At 45.9% G+C, this 23,340-nt stretch overlaps 1 long non-coding RNA gene across 1 annotated transcript; it reads right to left on the reverse strand.

The window, feature by feature from the left end:
* Positions 1-5,617: 5,617 nt before the first annotated feature.
* LOC119394527 (uncharacterized) lies at positions 5,618-22,250 on the reverse strand. The gene is made up of 3 exons (XR_005184168.2): positions 22,162-22,250; positions 16,343-16,464; positions 5,618-5,831 (listed from the first exon to the last, which is right to left on the reverse strand). It is a non-coding gene; the product is annotated as an uncharacterized LOC119394527 (long non-coding RNA).
* Between the last annotated feature and the right edge of the window lie 1,090 nt (positions 22,251-23,340).

A 23,340-nucleotide genomic window follows, 5' to 3' on the forward strand; every position in this document is an offset into this window, starting at 1 on the left:
CTCGTAAAAACCCCCATTTTTCTCGTGTATTCTCAAAAGTGGTTCCGGCTGAGTGGAGAATTCCGAGTTGTTTTCACGAAGGCAACGCTTTTTTTCGCGAAACTAAGGTTGGTGTCGTGGTGAGGACTCGGTACAGCAAGGCATATTTTTTTAGCGAAATTAAAGGGGTCAGCGGACATTCGCCGACGTTCTTATCTATCGAAAATGCGGCAGCCGCGGCCGGGATTCGATCTCGTGACCTTGGGTCAGCAGTCGAGCACCATAATCACTAGACCACCGTGGCGTGTAAAACTGGCGATGAGGGGAATCAGTACAATAAGCTCTGCATTAGGAATTCCCTCAAGAAGTAGTGCGTGCATTCCTCACTACATGACTCTTCATGCAACAAATCGACCGCCTGGAAAGAGCTGGCTACCCGAGGCACATGGTGGCGTCTGTTGTTGAAGACCCGGACATTGAAGTCCCAGAAGCTTCAAGCTGAGGAAGGAAACATCAATTCTGAGTTGAGAAGAGAAAGAGCCATTCTAACGTACGTTCAAAGCGTGTCACATGGCCTGTGACACGCCGTGAGTTGCCGAATGCGTCGATGTGCGTGTGGCATTCAGTGCTCCTCGGAAGCTGTCTCGGCTAGCCTCCAGGACCACGCTCGAGAAGCGACGACAAGGGTGCCAGGTTAAGCACCGCACATGTAACACCACATGTGTGGAATGTGTGGTGTACGTTTCCCCAACGTGCGGAAAATACTATGCCGGGTAAACCGGCAGATGTGTGAACGAGCGGCTGCGCGAGCATAATAACCCTTTGCGGCACGGCGTCCTCGTTTGAGGACGCGAACTTCGGAGGCGCGTCCCATGCCGCGTGTTTCTTCAAATGGCCTGAAACTCAGTGTGCACATTCGTGCACGCTTCCTGATTGGACAACTAGCGGTCATTTAACTACACTGCCCTGCGTATTGCTGCAGAGGATCACTTTGCCGGAGACACTACCATTTTAGACGATCGTTCGACGTGCCGCGTTCCAGGACCAACGTCAAGAGTATTTTTTTTCTCCGCTCGAAACAAATACAACCAAAAAAGAAGGTGTACATGGTTTTCGGGCCAAATAGTTGATTCTTTTTATGTAAGTACTGAAGCTGACTGATGGCAGAATAATTAGATAATTAGTAACACGCTAATAACGATTAATTACTGAAACTCACAAAAAACAACACATTTCTTCGTTTTCTTTCTTGATATGTAATACTGAGTGCCTTGGAATCATGCCATGCGTTTTTGACGCATTTGCAGACAGTGCGTCATAATGCGTGTCTGAAGGGGATAATAACGTTCGCCAGACAAACAGTGGCCACATAGTCATTCACTGCAGCAAGTGCGACATTCCTCAATGCAAACCTCTTTTAAACCACTGCCAGTGGTGGGACGGGAAGCCGCTCGCAGCTAACGCGAGACATTTAAGCGAAACAGATTGCGAGATTGGGTTCACAATGTGTAAGTGTGGCTTCTGTTGCTTTGACTAAAAAAGAACTTGCGTTCTTGTCTCGCGCATGACAGTCACAGATGATGCAGGCAATCATTTTTATGTTTTTATTGTTACTTCTTTGTCACGTCTCCTTTATATCTTTTGTTTCAATAAATTTCAGTTGCTAGTCAGCGCCCATCCCTTCGTCTGTCGTGTCTTCCCTTTTGTTCGCGTTTTTTCAGTGCTTTAACTATCTCGACATGGACAACCTGTTTGCCCAAAGAATTGTACTCCTGAAGGAAAGGAAGCGCAGATCATAGTAAAGCAATGGAGTGTCAAGGCAAGGAATGAGTGAGGGAGGGAGGTGAACATGAAATAGAAGCTAGGGTGAGGAGAAACGGAGGGAAAGCATAGTAGAGCAATACAGTGTCGAGGCAAAGAACGAGTGAAGCGAGGGGGCAGAAGGGAGGTGAACGGGAAAGGGAAGCGAGGATGAGGGTGAGGAGGAATGGAGAGAATAAATCATAGTACAGCAATGGAGTGTCAAAGCAAGGAATGAGTAAGGCAAGGGAGGTAAACGGGAAAGGAAAGCGAGGGTGATGAGAAAGGGAGAAAGTAAAGCATAGAAAAGCAATGCAGTGTCAATGCAAGGAACGAGTGAAGCGAGGGGCAGGTGAACGAGAAAGGGAAGCGAGGATGAGGCTGAATGGAGAGGATAAAGCATAGTAAAGCCATGCAGTATCAAGGCAAAGAGCGAGTGAAGCGAGGGGCAGGAGGGAGGTGAACGGGAAAGGGAAGCGAGGATGAGGGTGAGGAGGAATGGAGAGAATAAATCATAGTATACAGCAATGGAGTGTCAAGACAAGGAATGAGTGAGGCGCGGGAGGTCAACGGGAAAGGAAAGCGAGGGTGATAAGAAAGGGAGAGAGCAAAGCATAGGAAAGCAATGCAGCGTCAATGCAAGGAACGAGTGAAACGAGGGGGCAGGTGAACGAGAAAGGGAAGCGAGGATGAGGGTGAATGGAGAGGATAAAGCATAGTAAAGCAATGGAGTGTCAAGGCAAGGAATGAGTGAGGCGAGGGATGTAAACGGGAAAGGAAAGCGAGGGTGATGAGAAAGGGAGAGAGTAAAGCATAGTAAAGCAATACAGTGTCAAGGCATGGAACGAGTGAGGCGAGGGGGCAGGAGGGAGACGGACGGGAAACGGAAGCGAGGATGAGGGTGAGGAGGAATGGAGATTGAAGCATAGTAAAGCAATGGAGCCTCAAGGCAAGGAATGAATGTGGCGAGGGAGGTAAACGGGAAAGGGAAGCTGGGATGAGGACAAACGGAGAGAGTGAAGCATAGTAACGCAATGCAGTGTCAAGGCAAGGGGGAGGAAGAGGGAAGTGAATGGGAAAGGGAAGCGAGGATGGGAGTGAGGAGGAATGGAGAGTAAAGCACTGTATAGTAACTCAATGGAGTGTCAAGGCAAGGAATGAGTGAGGCGAGGGAGGTGAACGGGAAAGAGAAGCGAGGATGAGGAGGAATGCAGAGAATAAAGCATAGTGAAGCAATGGAGTGACAATTGGGCAAGGAATGAGTGAGGCGAGGGGGAGGGAGGTGAAAGGGAAGCGAGGGTGACGGTGAGAGGGCAAATGCATAGGAAGAGCATAGCATAAGCCAAGTATAGGCGAGCGTGAAAGCCTAGCACAGCAGACTTGGGAAAGGGAAGTGATCGGGTGAGAGTAAAGCATTGGAATGTCAAGGCAAGGGTGTGAGGCCGGGTGGAGGAGGAGGGAGGTGAGCGAAGAGGAGGAGCGGCGGCACAGGTGGCAGGGCGGAGTTGTGCGGGAATAATGTCCCTCTTCAGGTAATGCAGCTGAAGTAGATTTGTGCTATATCATATGCCACAGGGGATTTTTAAAACATTCGGCATACACGAGCAAATGTATGCATGCGCCTGTGCTTGGGAGTAACAATGGTCGTTTATTTTACTTGACAAGGTAAAAAATGAAGTCAGCTTCGCACTAGTGGTGCCAAGCCGGAAGTGCAAAGCTGGATGGTGTTATTCGTTTCTCTTTATTTTTCTCTTCATCTCTTTTTTCTTTTTCTCTCTTTATTTCCATTTCTTTGTATTTCTTTCTGTCTTTTTATTTCTCTCCCTCTGTTTTTCTTTTCCCCTTTTTTCTCTCCACTTCTTTTTCTTTCTACGCTATGCTTTAGTCTCTCCCCTCCTCCTCACTTCCCTTTCCCACCCCCTTGGTATACTATACAAGGCTATATTATGCTCTGCAAGTGTGCCTGGACAGCCAGTGGTTACGATGCTCGCCTTCGGACTGTGGGTATATGCGGGTTCAAATCCCGCCTCGCGTCAAGGATTTTTTTCGCCAAAACTTATTTCTTTCCTTCTATTTCGTTCTTTCTCTATTTCTTTCTCTCTCTTCTCTCTCTCTCTACTCTTTCTCACACCCATCAGATTTATTCCATCCCACGCCGGACAAATCGGCGCACGTGTTCTGGGAGCGAAGATGAAGAGGACAAACATAGCATGTGCCGGTTCATGATGATGATAGTTCTCTGTTCGTGAATAAAATAAACGCCGGGCATAAACAGCTCCGCTATTGAAAAAAAGCTTTCTCTTTAAGCCAGCTTGAAAGTTATGAGCCACTGGATGCTTTTTGGTGTCCCAGGCTCTCATGTGCCACTGCACTTCCACCTCGATGTGCGTGGGCCAGACGTGCAGCGCGCAGATGACTTATTTATACATTTGTTCACTTATATACTTATTACATTGCTTACTTATTTAATAGGTTATTTATTTCTTTGTATACATTTTCGCGCGTGAGACCTGCTCTGGACTAGCTACTTGTAGCCATGGAATGGCTTCACCGCAAAAAATTTTAGAATCCGTCCAGTACGAGCGGAGTAACAAAGATTTGTCACACGATGTAATTGCTTTCTGTCTTCTCTCGTCCCGGCGAAAGCGCTGGAAGCTAAGCAGGGAGGGGTGGCATGGGGGAAAAAGGTACGTCACGCACGCCTCGTTACCTTGAGTACTTTCTCTTTGAACGCGCGCCGTACTTTCGGTGCGGTTGCGCAGGCAAGTGGCGGCCTCCCGCGGCGGCCGCAGTAACTAACGGGCGCGTCATGTTCAAATTAGCCAGTGGCTTGGAACTTGAGTCAATGACGCAGTGATGTTGAGTAAATAGCATCATTTCTCGAGAGAAGAGGAAGCGATTTTTTAGCTGACTGAGAATTTACTGTAAATCCTAAGACGCGTGCTGCACTATAATGTTTGGTTCGCGTTTTCTCGGAAGCTTCGACTACCGATCGGCAGCATTTTCTGACCATTCGCTGAAAAAGTGTTGCAGGGCCCCTTTAAGTGCCAGAACTATAGATGGCGGTTGGCTATTTTAGTCTGCAAGAGTTGTATTAGCCACTCGTCATTACCTAATCACGTTACTGCACACATCGAGCAACTCGCACAGCTAAAACGGTAAACGGTACGGTCTTACCGGAACTGCTAATAGTGTCTATCACATGGTACGGTTGTTAGCCACAAAAAAATCAAGCCACTTCAGATATTGTTCTTGCTGATGAGTTATGGATGAACGTGAAACATAGTTTCTATAGACGTCTATAATATGCAAGACTAGTGTACACGACGAGCAGGTGACAAATCAAGCCGGGGCCCTCTCATTTGTTTTGTCGGATAATTAATTGCAAGATACAGGTACTGACTGCTTCCACAGATATATAGTCATGTTGAGCTATAATGCAGGCTGAATTGTGCTGCATTCTCGGAACAGCTTTAGTAAGTATATTTGTTCCAGTCTGCAAAGCGGACATGGAATGCAGCATTCATTTGGTACACTAATGCCAAGTTTCACAAACACTATAACAGCCGTTGCTAAGAACTTATTGAAACTTTGCCTCATTCATCTTTCCATGTTCACTTTGCATATATAGTCTATGGCTTAGCACATAATCGCAAGTTCGATTCCAGGTAGCAGTGGTCTCTTTCAATCAGCCCCCTGTAAAAAATCATGCGTCACGGTGGTAACTGGCCTAGGCTACATAACAACATGCATTCACGAGCAAGCAGAAAAAAACACTACGAGATTGTCAGGGTGACAGTGGATAACAAGAGGGTGAACATGCACACTGATAAGGGAAGTTAACGGGCTTTTATTATGTCGCTTTAGTATGCCGGCTGTAACGCAATGAATAACGGAGTACATCTGCAAGGTCAGATGTTGTGGTACGGAACGCCATGTTGGTCTTGTCTTGTAAATGGTTTACCTCCGCAGTGCATGTTCCACGTGCTATAATCCGACCACGTAAGTGCCTGAATCCAGCATGTTGCTGGTGAGGAGGACCATTTGCTTTCCTGCAGGAAGAAAAAAAGTTAGTGTTTGAATGATCATGTCATAGGCCTTTGCATAATTACTGTTTTCGTCATTTCTTTACGGCTAAAAGGGTCTTCCAGAACGCCCCCCCCCCCCACACACACACAGCTATCACTGTCACCAAACACTTAGTACTCTGCAGTTTTGAGCCTTGCCTTTCATACTTACTCCGAATGCAAGAGGAAAATTTTGCTCTCAATTACTAAAAGTGGAAGATTGTTTCTCGAGAACAACAATGTTGCTTTTCGTTATTTACAATCCACTTAAAAGAAGAAAAAAAAAGGATCTAGTGACTGTACGAGGTATTTTTGTTTTTGCTTCTTTTATGTCGTCATTTTTGTACAATACTTGTATATTGCAACAAGAATCTCATGTACTTTTTTTCTTTTTTCGACAGTGTTACTTGGTACCCACCGTGGTAGCCGTTGGAGAAATACTCGTGTACAGGACTGTAGATTTGGGTTCACGTTAAAAAAGCACAAGCGGTCATAATTAATCCAGAGTCTCGCACTATACAGTGTACCTCATAATCATAGTCATTTTAGCGCATAAAACCTCAGAAATTGTTGACCACGCCCTGTATGTAAAAGTATACAAGTCGACGTCCGATTTTTCGGACTCCCACACGGGACCGCGAAATCGTCCGAAAAAAAAACGAATTCATACTTTTGTATTCGGCTCATGCGGTCAAATCGCTACAGCCACGTTCGAAACAGCTTCAATGTCTGCCAGTATATATACACTTAGGCATTTTGGTGCGCGCCCAGGCTTCGTGAACACACATTTGGTACTGGCCATGAACCCTGCTTAACTACGTGCCAACCGCCAATTACTAATTTGCGTATCGTAGCGCCGCCAGTACCAGCAAGGCGCGAAAAAAAAATTACGGAAAAAATTACGGCACTCTCTCATGGAGCGCTTAAAAACGATGACGCATAACAGAAAGGCTGTGGCGGAAGATCAAGAACCGCAGCGGACGACTCGCCCGGCTTTCCCCGATGCGCTACTCCTCGGAAATCTGAGCTGACACGCCGCATCTGCTGCCGCGTGAAGCTGATCGTTCCTAGTTGTGTGCAGCACGTCGCCTACTAAGGTCACGCCGTTGTGCGGCGCTTGCTGTATCGTACGCACGCGTTTGCCGTGACAGAGTTCGTTCTCATAGGCCTAGATATGACATGGCCACTCCGTTCCTGACCGCACACGGGTGCGGCGCTGGCGAGCTGCTTTTGTAAAGGCAACACGTCTGTGCGGCGCACTTAGCGGTCTCGCACAAAGACGCAGCATGAACGATCACGGCGCGGCGCGTTTGGCTTATCGCCTATTAAATGCGTGCAGTACGCATGCCACTGCGCTAGGCCACATCCACTACCGAGCAGCTAGCTGAAGATGCTTATCATAAAGATTGTCAGCGATTAAGCCGTAAGGACGCGTCTGCTGCCATCACGTCTCCGTGCATTTCCAGTGCTCATCCGTAAAGACATCTAGGGGGCGGCGCCAGCGAGGGCCTGGGAAGGCAGCCCCCCCCCCCCCTCTGCCCCTCATAGAAGAAATATATTTAAAACACAAAACGCATAAGCTCTCCGCCTCGCCGCCCCCCCCCCCCCTGAAGGAACTCATTTGTCGTGAGTTAGACTCCCCAGTAAAAAAATGTTGCAGTGGCTTAGCTCGGCTATGCCAGGATAACGTAGCGTTAGCAAAGGTTCAGCTGATTGTTCTTAGCTTTCCTGATTGTCTAGGATTAGCTTATCATGCTTACTGCTGCTCCAATGACACACGCATGGCGTACATATTATATGACACATGTATATTTATTTTGCCAGGCAACTACTTCGGGATCCGATGAGTTAAGCTTCTCCGCTCTTCTGCGCCGTTGAGCAGCATTTGTGCTCTCCTTCTCCATGGCTATACCGCACTGGCAAACGCCAGTCAGAGACGCTATCAAGCGGCTCCAGCGCTAGGGTGGCTACCAGCGCAGTGTCAGACGGCGACTTCACAGCGAAGGCGAATAGCTGCGCGTGTGCCAGCACCAGTACGTCTACCTCAGCTACGACGTCATTCCTCTAGAAAGCGCAGACTGGCGGCAGCGAGTTGCTCGCGGCAGCGGCGGAGTGCGGGGGAGGTGCCGCCTCCGATGCGCCAGCTCTTTGACATCACTGATCCTCGCGCATGCGCAGCACGGCTCTTAAAAACTGGCTCGGCTAGGCCAGTGTAGCTAAAGCTACAAAAAATCCTGGCGCGGCCCCTGAAGACATCGCCGCACTGCGCCGTGACAGTGGCCCCATCAGATTTTCAATATGCTTCATTCCATCACATTTTCGAAATGCAGCAAAGCTGCCTTTCGGACTCCTCTGTGGCCGCAAACTGATCGACTCACGAAAGTGCTAGTTCGAACCTACGTGATGATAGACACGGCAAAGGTTCAATTAATGCCGTTTCGGACCTTCAGTTCGGGCAGAAAGTCAGAACAATCGGACGCCGAAGAGTTTCAGCATCTGAAATTTTGGACGTTCTACGTCTATGGGACTTGAGACGGTACCTCGAAAGCGTCCGAATTTTCAAGCATGTCCAAAAAATCGGGCATCGGAAAAATCCGCAGTTGACTGTATCATGAAGCGAACAACTTGATTTTAACCTATTTAGGCTACCGACAAGATTTTGGATGAGTGGGTTCTGCACGGTGCGTGTTTACTTGAAAATAGAACGAAGGCTCCATAAATGCAGGACGTTTTTTTTAGACAATGCATATTTTTTATAAAAATAAAAAGAGATGGTTACCAAGAGATGAAATTAATGTTGAACAATAGACGCCCTGTTAAGTCTTTGGCATTTAGTGCCATTTAATGTAACACTGCTTTCCTTGAGCAAAATAAACTTAATGTACATGTGCACAAAAACACAACACTTCATGAGCTAACCAACTAGTCCAGCGGCTGGCATAAAAATACCCGTGATTGGAATGACACTAGCACTAAAGGTAAGTGAGGTTTTTGGTTATTGCTCTGAATGTGCTGCACTGAAAAGGAACTGCACATACTTCGTCCATAGAAAGCTCTTCTTTTGCGTCTGAATTCACCAGGCCAGAGATATTACAGACACAAACGAACGTTAAAATGTATACAATGCACATGCCATAAAAGCATAGCATATTTATATATACATACACATGCGATAATATGCTCTGTTCCAGTGATTGCTACATCTGAAGGGATCATAAAAAGTGGTTGACTAATAGTGCGGGAGTTTTGGTGATTGGCAATGAATATTTATCTTTGTAGTTGTTGAACTGACGCCTATAAAACACCCAAGAAAATAAAGAGCTGCGATATCATGACAAGAATGGTGGCCGGTCTTAGGTGCGTACCGGTAACCAGCCCACGCTATCTAAAAAACCAACTGGGCCGGTCTTATAGGTGCGTACCGGTAACCTGCCCGCTATCTAAACACCGGCTGGGCCGGTCTAAAACGGCATAGGTGGCAACCCTAGAAGACACGGAAGTTGTCTCCGGCTGAATTCAGTTGGTGACTCCTTTTGGTAGCATCCACGAATGCGGCATAGAAGCTATTGAATGGATGAAGATGTATACATATGTATAGATCAACGTTTATAGATACTTTTTCAGTTCCGTAACTCCTCCGCCGAAGGCGGCTGCCGCTTTTACCCAGGCAGTGAGAGGGCGCCACAGTCGTGAATAGCGCTGTCGCGCGCGCGGGCACACGTGTTCTTTGCTGCGTGCGCGGCTGTCATGGAAGGTTTTTCCTGGGCGTGTTGGCTGTGCATGCGCGAGGTTACTCTCGACGACTTCGGTGACTTCAAACAACCGAGCATTCTTTGCTACAGGAAGTCAAGCAGTTTTCAAGCTTTGCGATGCCAACTTGTTTCGTGCCCGCGGCTGTACCAGCGAGTAGAAAAGCGGCACTTTTTTGCGCCGCCACCCGGTCCGCGACCTCTTGAAAGCTGGGTGCGAGCTATTTCTTGCGCCGATAAACCGCTGAGCAAAACATGCAAGACCATATACTATAGTGACAAAGTTTAGCCACTTCTACCTTGCTTACTGCACTTGAAACCCTCTGTGAAAAAAAAAAAAAAAAAAAAAAAAAAAAAAAAAGGCGTCATGAGGTCCTCGTCCAGAAAATTGCGACGAAAGACAAAGTGTGCCAAGAGCTTATGTCCTTGCCATTCCGTGACCTCTCAGGTGCTTCTGAGGACCATGGGTACTATGCACCATGACCAGAAGCAATGGCCTTTTGTTATCTGGCAGGCTACGTGGCTTTCAAATTGAAGAAAACAACGCGTTGCGAGGTCTGCAAATACGATGCCCTTGGTAGGCGAGATTCCCTGCCGTTTGAGTTTATGCTGGCCACTGTGCGCGAATGTGTCAGTGGTAGCCTTTGATAGAAGCTGCGCTTGCACGTAAGCACGTACGGTAAAGCGTGCTTCAAGCATGCTAGCAAGGACATTTTTTGGTGACCTGTTTTGGGGTGTGCTGAATGCTCTTATAACGAGAGGCACAAACACTGTTGGCTTCACTTTTATTTGCTCCCATGCACTTCTTTGCGCAAGCCAAATGCTTGGAAAACAGCAGTACCATTAGGGCATAGAAAGAGCGCAAGAAAGCAAGCTTTAAAAAATAGTTGGCAGCAAACTTGCCAACACAAGCGTAGCCAGGAAGGGGGTGGGGTAAAACTTCCTCGTCCGATATTTTTCAATTTTGCATGTGTATATATGCACGCACTCATACAAACACACGCACGAACACACAAAAAATGTGATTGCCCCGCCCCCCCCAGGCCCCAGCCTGGAAATTTTTTCGGGGGGGGGGGGGGGGGGGGGGGGAGAGAGACTTGCTAAAAACCTTGACTATTTGAGAAAAGCACCCATTTTCATTATTTATTTTTGGTAAAAACACATACTTCAAAATTTTTGAGGCCCGTAGCCCCCTGGCTACGGGCCGAACCCCCCCCCCCCTCCCCTCCCCGAATATAATGCCTGGTTATGCTACTGCCTGCCAACAATGCTATGCAGTATGTACACGTGAAAAAAATTTCCGCGTTCCAAGGATCTCGGTTTGCTTTCACAATGTAATATTTTTTTGCGATGCCACCTTGTTCGAATTAATTGACCAAAATGCATGTTGCTTGGCGTTTTGAAACAATACAAATGCGCATAATCATTTCGTACAATGCAAGCCTTTCGAAAACGTCACATAACGCGAAGTTGCAAAATTATTACGCACGGAATATGGTGCGCTCTTGGCTAGACCATATTCTTTATGTTAATGAACGCACTAGAATTACTGAAATGATATGTGTCCGTCAGTTCTCGCGAAATCCGTGACACGCTTGCCAACCGCGAAATATTCTCGGCGAATAATTCGAGTATATTGATAGAGCAATGTTTGATTCGTACTACAAAATGTTGTAAATTTCCCCGCGTTTGAGAGATGTTATGTAACCCTGAGATTTCTACGTTTGAAATTCATATTTTTGGAGCATGCTCAATAGCCAAACTAGTGTGGTCTTAACGAAACGGACATGGAAAGGCGTAGGGCGAAGCGAGCACGTTGTCATTGCCCAAAACTGACGCCTGCGATATGTGTCTGTACAGGTCTTTTCAAGTTCGTGAGCAATATAACGCGCACAAATTAAAATAAATGTCCAATTAACGTTAAGTAGGTAGAGCAAACACCAAGTACAGTGTTCGCGCAATTCTCACTCGGTCGTATGCAAAGGCTCATGCAAAACCCCTCGGGCTAGCAGACGACCCTCGCTCTCCTAGCGCAAAGCGCGACTGCAGCGCTGTGGTGGCGGGTGCGGCGACAGGCCGCCTCCTCCCTACGCGCGCCGCGAGGAGATACGGAACTGAAAAAGTATCTATAAACGTTGGTATAGATGCCATGACCTCAGCTGCTGCGACAACATATCTCAAAGTCGACTTAATCCTTCTGCAACTCGCAGCTCCTCTCTGCATTTGTCTTTTCGCATTGATGCAGAAATGGCGCTGCTTGTTCGCTGCCGGCTTCGATCCAGGGGCAACCTTCGCTACGCGCGAACACAAATGGACTCCAGATTCTGGCACGTGCTTCGCCTGTACGTGCCTGAAGAATGCAATAATATCTCAGCGATTGCCTCCGCTTGAACAACAGAAAGTAGAGGTACTTGGCAGAGATTCAAGATAGAAGAAAGTAATGCGTGCAGACACAATTAAATTGCATTTCAAAGTCGCCAAAAACCCTATGTCACTCAGAGTAGCAGAAGAACATTGACACTTCACTATGGAGTCGTTCCGTTTGCTATACGTAGTCGGATGCTTTTATACGCACCATAATTATTGCTCAAAATTAGAGTATGTAAATGATCCATCCCCACTCTATTCTATGCTGCCTACAAGTTCAAAGAAGTTGATGCTGAGCAGCACACAAACACAAACCATAGTTGAGCTCACATCCCACTGTTTCCAGCATGTATTGTGTGTACATACAGTGAAACCTCGGTGATACGAATCTCACGGGACCATCAAAAATATTCGTATCATCCGAAATTCGCATCACCAGAAAGCATGGAAAATTAGCATGCGACAAAAGAAAGCTGGCATAGATTTTCATTTATTGTTTTTCAGGGCCGCAGCAACGTCACGGAGAACCCTGAATGATTGTCAGTTAAGTTTTTAGATGTCGGCAATCATACCAGCACTCGTAAATATACAGCCCATACGTGCGCATTTAATTAATGAACTAGGTGCGTTGTGACCCGAGATTGCAGTAGCCCCCTCCAAATTTTAGTATGCTTTTCTGCATGACTCTGGAGTACTGCAGCGAAAGTAACGAAAGAAGCGCTTTGACGTGATGGATCAAGGCCACAATATTACAGAACCACGGTCCTGTGTTATGATATTGTTATCGCGGAGACATAGGTCGGCAAAGAAATTGGAGCTCATTCAGACTTACTCAAGAAATAGATTTTGCTCTGAGACCAAAATTTTTCTCAACCGGACTCACTCGGACTCAAACTCACTAACGTATTACTCAGCCGGACTCACTCAGACTCAGATTCACGGCTTCACCTGAGTCTGAGTGAGCCTGAGTGAGTCGACTCATGAGTCTGTTGGCGTGAAATTAGCTTTTTCGATCATGTTTGCAATCCTATATAACTGCAATATCTCACATAATTGCCTTTTGATCTTGTACCTTCAAATACGAGTTATCATCATATATCGATGTGTCATAATTATTATATGTGAATTCAGTATGGACATTTTTATGAAATGCGCGACTCACACGATATGATTTTATCAAGAACTTCCCATGAAACAGTTTGCAGGGGGAGGTCATGGCACCCCTTCCCCTAACTCACGCCTCTGATCAATAAATATTGAGGAGGCGCATGAATGCTAGTGTGCTGAGATAAGTGCGAATAGGCTTGAGTATAAACGTAAGCCAATATAAGGCTGATAGTAATGCTGAAAATGAGCATGCAGGTAGGACCGGCAACAAAAGGTGGAGCTCACTCGGACTCACTCAAGAAATATATTTTGCGCTTATGGCTCACTCGGACTCAGTCTCACCAATATATTCCTCAACTGGACTCACTCGGACTCAGACTCAGTAAAATTTTCTTCAACCGGACTCACTCGGACTCAAACTCAGCAAATATTACTCACCCGGACTCACTCAGGCGCAGACTCACAGCCCGATCTGTGTCTGAGCGAGTCTGAGTGAGTCGAGTCATGAGTGAGTTTGCAGACCTATGGGTGTTGGGGATGCTTTTTGGGAGATTTACGGCCGTGCCCGCACAAGTGCGACCACAAAAACGGTCGCGCATGTTGATGTTGTGCATGACTCCTTCAACAAGACCGTCCTCGCCTTCTTTCGGTCCTCATCCACCCTTCATGGGATGTCTGATGCACGAGGCTGGCACGTGTAAATAGAGTACAACGACAGCAGCCCGCATCAACACGTTAAAAAAAACAAAAGCATGTCCTCTGTAATCTAAACGCGAAGGCACACGGAGGCACATAAGAGCCTCAAAGACTCGCGCACACAATCTCGGAGGCCGTGACGCGTCTCTGAAGGTTTATTCTGACCGTAAGAAAAGTGTTTTTCTTACAATGTGATTCTGACGACTTGGCAGTGCGGGGCGCATGCCCACATTCGCGTTCCCGCGTTCACACGTGCTTGGCGCGTCTTCCGCGACAGCGCCTATTCGTACCTGGGCGGTAGCGTACGTTCGTATCAAATGTCGCTGGGTGAAAATCGGTTCGCAACAACCTTACTCTATTACAGTGCAGGCCAATGGGCCTTGGCCGTGACAACGAAAAATTTGTATCACCCCAAAATTCGTTTGAGCTGCGATCGTATCGCCGGCATTCACTGTATTCTGATTATAAATGTTTCAGGATATTTTCTGCCTTACCATTCCGTGATTAGACACACCGAGCGGTAAGCTTTCCGCTGCACTAAAGGAAACAGGTACTATAAAAATTGGTTGTCAGTTCCTCTAGCAAAATATCTGTGGCGCAAACTAAGAATTAAGAAAGAACTAGAGGGAAACGCAAAGCTGGTCGTCATCCCGCGGCATCTAAAATGTGACTGAACACCACGGCCGGACTAGAGGGAAACGCAAAGCGCGTCGTGCCGCCCCGGTAGCTTAGCCCCAGCAGCGATTTTTCTCGGGGCGAGCGCGTGAGCGGGGAACGCGGTGTTACAGCCAGGTGAGGCAGGCACGCGTCGCAGAGCTATTTTTGGCTTGGATTAGCGTGATGCTATGAGCGAGGCCAACGCTTTTACGACGCTTGGGCTAAGATCGCCACCTCGCGGTGTGTTAAGGTATTGACAAAATTGAACTTCTATTGAAAATGCGTCAAATGGGACGGACGTGTAACGCGTTGCAGGTGCTAATCGCAGAGGCTACAATTAATGACGAATTACTTTACTTTAGCGCTCCCGTATGGCAACACCACCCCGACGACCGGGAGAGTGGTAGATATAAAAGGCGCGTTTGTAAAGCCTCCAGAGCCTGTGACCATATTGCAGTGGATAGCGTGCCGGACATCTATTGCTGCGGACCGCTCGAGCGGTCGTGGGTTCGATGCCCGCTGACGGATCTTTTTTTTCTTTGCAATCTGATCGTGTAAATTTTTTCGGCGTCATTTCCGTGGCGGAAATACGTCACTGAAGCCTTGGTGGACTCCGGCATAAAACACTTTCGTGTTAAAAAAAGAACACAATTCTAGAGTCCTATCTCGTCTTTCCTTGATTTAAGTTTACAGCAAAAATTTTTCTTTAAGACATCCTGCATATGCAAATTCATAGGGCGCCGCTGCCGGCGCCTATAGATGGCACCGTGTGCACGTGTCCTGAAATCCTGGTCATGAGAGAAAGGGGGTGGCTAAGACAAAAGCAGAACAGTCATTGTCAGCGCGCCTGTTAAAATGTGTGCCGCTATGACTGACCAACAGCAAGGCAATATGTGACCACGTGCAGATAACACCACCAGTAGAGCTTCTTGTGACAGTCTGACAATTACACTTTGGCACTTCAGTTCACTCTGAAGTGTAACGATGCACTGCATAGATGAACATATAGGAATGGCACAAGAACACAAAACGGACAAGGACCTTGCGGACTAACAACTTTTATTCAAAAGGTTGTTAGTGTGCAAGGGCCTTGTCCATTTTGTGTTCTTGTGCCATTCGTCTCTGTTCATCTATGCAGTGCATTGTTACACTTCAGAATGCCATACCAAGTAGCCCCAGTGGAAGCACTTTTAAACATTATTTCATTTCAAGTTTTCTGGCTGAAATTGGCCAAGATTCATCGCGCTTCAGTAATTGACAAGAATCAGATTTCTGCATATACGTCGGGTGAAGTCTATCAGATTACAAGTATTACATTTCGTATCAATCGTCTGAACTCACTTTATTGAGTTTGCTTTTAATATATTTCTCGCAAAGTTACACGCTGCTTGGAGACCTCTATAGCTGCGGTATCACTCGGTAATGAATACAGTGATGCAGAAAGGGCTGGAGCTATTAACGAATCTTTTGTTACATTTAGGGAAATTCGAATCCCTTTTCAGAAACTTCAGAAATTACCATGAAGAACATTTCCACCTTGCCACCACAAGTCAAAGCACATGCACCACACAGAGCCAAAAAGCATGCAGCGACATATCACGCCCAGGCATCTTCTATCTCACATGCTGAGCAGAAATCCGAGCGAGTCAGGGCCGTACCCAGGAATTTTTTTGGAGGGGGGGAGGGGGGGAGGGGGGGTGTTTGTGTGTAGAACGGCTACCTTTTAGCAACTGGTGGTCGCTGCGAAGGCGTGCAAGTATTTTAGTATCACCCGAAAAGTTATAGCATGAAAACATTTCGGGGGGTGTCAGACCCCATGAACCCCCCGTTACGGCCCTGAGCGGAGTGCCCGATCACAGTGAAATCAAGCTGACTGCACTCCTTGCTTAGGAACTAACTATGCTAATTTTATACACTCACTAGATTCTCATGTCCTCCTGCTTGACAAGCTCACAGTAGAGTCTTTTGCACTCGTGACATTTCATTTCCACCATGGATTGGAGCGCAGGTCGCCTAGTATCCAGGGAAGGCGCAGATGATTTCTGCAAATGAGTGAGGGTGAGAGACAAGAAGCACTAACGCAAAAAGAAAGAACAAACACATCAAAACTCAAGCGGAGTTGTACTTCTTGTTGGCCTAGTTCATATATCGGGTGTGAATGCATGCCTCGACGAGCAATAAAATTTTTTTGAAGGTGCAGACACCATCGCACGCAAGATAGTTGAAGCATCTTTTATACGGGAAAAAAAAACGAGACGTGCATAAATAACACGTTGATGTGTACTTGTACACAGCCGCTCACACGTAGACATGGTATCTCGGAAATGCAATGGTCACGCCGTGAACGAGTGCCTATATGCGTCCTGCATGCCCTGTCTTAGTCGTTTACAACCTAAGAAAAAATGCAAGCTCCGCTCACAGAACCACAATGCGCCTAGCTGGCCTTCACCTGTGAAAGACAGTTGTGCTAGCCAGTTTCTGTTAACACCGCAAGTAGTTTCTCTTGGCTAATGTAAGTACTACAGATATTAAGCATTAAAGGTTCAGTGTTACTACCTAAAGCATTGCATTTGGCTGAGCAGCAATGTCAGAATGCCTGATGAAATGTACCAGGACGTTCACGTTCCCAACGTAGAACCAGCAACAAAAACGTTCTCTGTATGGGAAAGTCAACTATCTGAAACATTCCAGAAGTGGTTGACGTCACGAAAATGAGTAAGCGTTACTGGATAGAGCAATTATGCAGATCCTGTGTGGGAGGAGCAATAGCTGTGGGCGGAGCCGACATCTTTTCTTAGGTTGTAACCAACTACAGTTGTACCTGCGACGGGTGCAAAAAATGAACAAGACGAGATGCAACTGAAGCACAATCTAACGAAGTGATTGGTTTGGTTTGGAAAAGCTTTCTTAGTAAATGTCCGGAGGCGTGTGCCCTAGCACAAGTCTAGACAGCCCAAAGTTGTGCTTGTATATGTCCAGACTCCTGAGACCAGAGTCCCGCTTGCTGGCCCATGCTGTATCAGTGCCACGTATCGAAAGACACTGCGAGAGCATGTGGTGTAAGGTGGCTAAACTACCACATTTGGTACATAAGTTAGTTAAGTACACATCAAGATAAAGCTCACAGAGAAGGGCTGGATTATAGGATATGTTTCCGTTTGAAGTAATCTTAATGTCAGCGCCTGCGCCCTGTTTAACTTCCTTTCTGGAGGAGGAAAAGCTCTCCTCCCCATAGCGAAATATTGAGTAATTATGTTGTAAGTGGTCGGCTGACCCCTATTTACCAATCTTCCAGGTCGACCCAGAGGTCTTCCATGGTTGCGGACAGCTAACCCTCGCGCCCTGGAGTAGGCCAACTATAACTGAGATTGATAATCCATTCTCCCATGGATCCCATATGAGCAGGGAACCATGTAAGGGTATGAGAATTGTAAGCGACTTCTCACCGAGTATGTCTCTGGCCTCTTTGCACACAGCGCCAACACTGAAAGCTCAAATGCCTGCCCTGGAATCACTAATCATATCTACTTGACTGTCATCTAAGAGAGCCATGGCAATGGCAACCTGCTAGTTAAGCATCTGTACGGAGTGGTTGGGTGGTGATTTTTTTATTAAAGGTGTTGTTTGCAAGTAACCATTCAAACCGCAGACGAGTTAGAAGTAAGACGTGTATCAACTTGCGTACGCAGTTCGGAGATCTCTGGGAGGAAAGAAAGCTGAACAGATAAACGGAAATTATCCAAAATTTGCGTGAAGTTACGTTCACTCAACTTGCTTCTGCTGCTGTTGCAGCTGCTTTGTACACGTGTTTCTGGAAACAGTGGTGTTTGTGTTTGCATATGGCATTATAGGAACCATCTGTCTGTTAGTCAGTCTTTCTTTGTGTATACATACATGCACACATACACATACACACGCTCATGTACTCATGGAGACACGTTAAGAGACGCAATATGATGTGGCAGAAGCAATCATGCAATTTACATGTTGTGCCACCTGGTGCAACGAGTGAGTGGTTTAAATCTGGCCACCCGTTACAAAGGGCTCAGCAATATTTCATCATTATCATCATTTGTCACAGCATCAACAAAATGTGCAGCTACGTATTTAGGTGTGCGTATTGCCTTACTGACGTGCAGTGGGTACTTTGCTACTTCGCAACACTTTGAACTATGAGGTAGTGGGCCCATCGCAACTGTACTTATAGTGGCAGACCTAGGAGAATTCACATTGAAACGCACACATGTTCTTTTCCTCACGATGTATTCACCTAAGAGTGAATTATGTCAAACGAATGAAAAGATGATGCAAACGGGGCCCAAAGCGCTGTCGCGTTCCATTCTCAATACGAAGCTTAAGCATACTCCAAAATTTTTTTTTTGCCGTGCCATTGAAATTTCACCAGAATTTTTCCAGTGGGCTTTGGTGTACAGAACCAGGAATCGATTTTGATAGCTAGTGTACTTATGAAGAAAACTGAAATTACCCAACAGATTTTCTGATTTATTCCTGCGCGTTTCCTTTTTTTTTTTGGTGTCATTTTTTTTCACCCATTTCCCATTCAATTATGGCAGGTTGCCACTGTCGCCGCCTAGAGATGACGCCACGTGCACGTGTCTCGAAATCCTCATGAGAGAAAGGGGGTGGCTAAGACGAAAACAGGACAGCCACTGTCAGTGCGCCTGTGAAAATGTATGCCACTTTGACTGACTGAAAGCAAGGCAATATATGTGACCATGTTCAGATAGAATCACCCGTGGAGCTTGTCGTAAGAGTCTGGCAATTGCTCTTTGGCACTTCAGTTCACGCTTTCTGGGTGAAATTCGCCAAGATTCATCGTGCTTCAGTAGTTGAAAAGAATCATATTTCTGCGTATAGCTTGGATGAAGTCGATCGGACTGCAAGTGTAACATTTTGTGTCATTTGTAGACCTCACTTTATTTTGTTTGCTTTTATATTTTTCTCACAAAGTTACACACTACTAGATACCTGGAGTCCTCTACAGCAGTGGTGTGGTCGACCAAAACAACTTTGGTGTGGCTTCTGGAGCAGCTAAAGCCTCCCTTTGGAGCAGCAAATCAGCCTTTTGGGGCAGTTGCTTGTGACACATTTTCTAACATTGTGCTTTAGGTCTCTAAGCAAGAGTATTTTTGCCATGTTTAACATGTTTAACAAAATAAATATATGCACACATACATGTGTACGTAATAATATCCCAAAAGGTGAAATTAGCTCACTGCTCCTCGGTTCGCTGCATACAGCCTTAAATTTCTATATACCCGTGACATCAAGCCTCCCGAAATTTCCTCACAATACACTTCTCATTTGTTATTCAGTGCGGCTTTTCCTGATGCTACAAGCTGCATAAATTTATTTATTAACCATGGCAGCAATTAATAAAATAGTAGGGTTAATAAATATTTTGTATATTGTGTCCGAATTCCAGCTGGGCTACACGAAATATGCAAGAATGAAAGGCTTCGCATTTACTTAGACAGGTTTAACTTGAACCTTTGCTGATAGCCAAGAACCAGCACCGATATAGTGGAATAGTGTGTCATTGTGCCTTCCCGGCAAAATCCCACAGGCCACTGCAGTGGCTGAAGCTGTTGATAAATCCTGACCCTTGTATCCTATTAAAACTTAAGTGCCCTGCATGAATATTTTGTAAGTCAGAATAAATATGACTACGATTTTTTTAAATAACCTAACTAAAAGAATATGTTTTAAGTACCTACATAGAAGTACTGCTTAGTGTAATTAATGCAAGCAATCTTCATATAAAAAACTGGCATCTCTCAAGAACTTGTAGCGTTACCGATTATTAGATTTTTTTTTATTGCGATAGCAATTATATGGACAGTCTCGGCTGGATTTCGCCGTCGCCGTCGCTGCCGTCATGCACCGTATATGTATAAGTATGTATATATATACAAAAGCCCCAAAGAAAAATAATTCAGAAAAATGCTTCCGAAGCGCGGAATCGAACCAGGGACCTCTACCTCCGCAGCGAGTGGCGCTAGCCACTACGCCACGAAACGCAGATCCTCCATGTAGGTAACGGCGAGCGCTATATACACACACTTTACCACCGGACGGACTCGGAGACTGCTGCGCTTATAAGCGTTTCTTCATCACCAGCGAGATGGCGTTAGGAGCACGACAGGCGCATTTAAAAGTCGTCGGCGAGCTCGCTCGCTTCTTCTTATACTTGCGCAGGGAGAACTTGCCCTTCCGCTGTCTGCTCGCGCGGGTTTCTTGTGCTAAGGGGAAGAGGGATGTTTCATGCTTTCACCGTGATGTCCGCGCTCATGTTACGGAGCGTAGGAAAGCCACTCGAGCTCAAGGGACGCCGCTAAACGAACAAACAGAAGATGAGCGCGAACTATCAAGTGTCACAGCTCGACACTTGAAGCACGCTAGTTTCCTTCACTGCTTCGGCCACCTTTGCAACAGGAGCGCTGTTCAAACTGAGAGTATCCATTGGCGAGCCTCACTTCATATAGCATTAGTTCCTTGCTATCGCATTCATTGCTTCGGCCTTGCGGCGAAACTGTGACTTTTTTTCACTCCAGAACATCTAGTAAGTTTTTTTACGTGACTTGACAATGTAATTTCACAGTATAGGGTATTCTTTGGCAGGGTCTTCCCTTCCACCTCCCTCCCAGGAAACCCAACATGCAGAATTAATGGCTGAATTGAGCCTACACATGTAGTACAGTGCTGAAATAAACATTGCTTATACAAACATCACATTTTGATCAACACAGTTATTTATACTACGTGCTATGCCACACTACTTGGTAACTCCAGCTTCCAATTCCCCCCTCCTCAGGTGTCGCAGTCTAGGTCAGTACATCAAGCTTTCGTACAACCTGCTAGCTTACATGATTTTACATCTATTTGCACAAAAAGTTATTTCTTACAGCAGGCCATGCACTTTGGTGCTAAAGTCACCATTCACGAGACACTGTGTGAATGTCTTTGCAGCTGGGCAAAATGGTCACAACAGGCAAAGTTCCAGCACGAATGCTGGTGAGGCGTGGTCATTATATTTTGTAAGCTCAATTAAGAGCTACACGGCAACGCAGTTCAGTTGCTCATCACCATTAGCTCAATCGAATAATATTCCCTGTTGAGTGCATAGCTACCCTAGCGTAACTACTGGCCTAGAGATTTTTTTCAGCTATACAGCTTGATTACTCCAATGACCTCTAATAATTACAACGGTAACGTACGTGTCTATTTTGAACGTGTCCCATCTTTTTCTTTTTTTCATCTGAAGGACTGCGCGAGTGACGTCATGGCACACACTCGGCGCAAATTATGCGATTTCTGCTGAAATGCAGCAGTATGTAGCAGGTCTCACCATTGGTGCTGTTTGGCGCAATTATATAGCGTAACTATCAAATGACTGCTATAGCTGCGATATCTCTCGGTAATGAATATACAGTGATGCTGAAAGGGCTGGATTAACTAATCTTTCGTTACATTTAGGGAAATTTAAATGCGTTTTCAGAAACTTAGAAATTACCACGAAGAACATTTCCACCTCGCCACCACCAGTCAATGCACGTGTGCCATGCAGAGCCCCAAAGCACGAAGCGACGTATCACACCCAGGCATCACTTATCTCGCATGCAATGTACAGACATCCGAGAGGAGTGCCCGGTCGTCGTGAGATCAAGCTGATTGCACTCGTTGATCAGGAACAAACTGGGCTAATTTTATACACTCACTGGATTCTCATGTCTTCCTGCTTGACAAGCTCCTAGTAGGCTGAAATGTAGGTCCACTTCTAGGGACTTATCCAGGGAAGCCAGTGACAACTGCTGCAAATGAGCATGAAAGATAAGAGGTGATTATACAAAAAAAAAAAAAAGAAGAAACACGCTGTAACTCGAACTGTATAGTACTTCTTGTTGGCCTAGTTTACATATCAGATGTGAATGCATGCCTCGACGAGCTACAAATATTTTTTTCAAGGTGCAGACGCCCCTAGGGTTGCCACCTTTCCCCAAAAGAACAACCGGCCTTGTGGGAGGGGGGAGGGGGGTTTACCGGAGATTAAGTTCATGCTGAACAATAGATGCCATGTGATGTCTTTGGCATGCAGTGCTATTTAAAGCAATAATGTTTCTTTGAGCAAAATAAACTTCATGTACATGCACTCAAAAACACAATAATGAGCTAATGAACTAGTAAATGGTGTCATAAAAATACCTGTTACTGAAATGGCACTTTTACTAAAAGTAAGTGAGGTTTTGGTTGCTGTTCTAAATGTGCTGCACCGAAAAGTATCCGCACATACTTCGTCCATAAAAAGCTCTTCTTTGCGTCTGAGTGCATAGGCCACAAAAATATTGGATATTCACATATACATACATGCACAATAATATGCTCTATTCCAATGATTGCTACACTCTAAGGGATCTTTAAAAGGGACTGACGATAAATATTTACCGTCGTAGTTGTTGAACTGACACTTATAAAATGCCCCAAAAAATGAATAATTGCGATATTATGACACAAAAACCGGCCAATGGCAGTGGTCTTAGGTGCGGAACGGCAACCAGCCCACTAACTAAGAAACCGGCCGGGCCGGTCTAAAACCAGACAGGTGACAACTCTAGACACCCCATCACACACGAGATACTTGAGGCGTCTTTTAAACAAAAAAAGAAGAAAAAGGAGTATAAAAAGACAGGGACATGCGCATATATGACGCTTCGATATGTACTTGTACATGGCTGCTCAACTCCACCCACAGAACTGCGGTGCACCTGCCCTTCACCTGTGAAAGACAGTCGTGCTAGCTGGCTTCTGCGTGAACCGTAAGTACTTTTTCCCAGATAGTGGGAATAATAGCGAGTACTCCTAATAAGAGTTAAATGTTCATCATTACTACCTAAAGCATT

This window comes from Rhipicephalus sanguineus, chromosome 1, assembly GCF_013339695.2.
Source record: "Rhipicephalus sanguineus isolate Rsan-2018 chromosome 1, BIME_Rsan_1.4, whole genome shotgun sequence".
In the NCBI taxonomy this organism is placed as follows: Eukaryota; Metazoa; Arthropoda; class Arachnida; order Ixodida; family Ixodidae; genus Rhipicephalus; species Rhipicephalus sanguineus.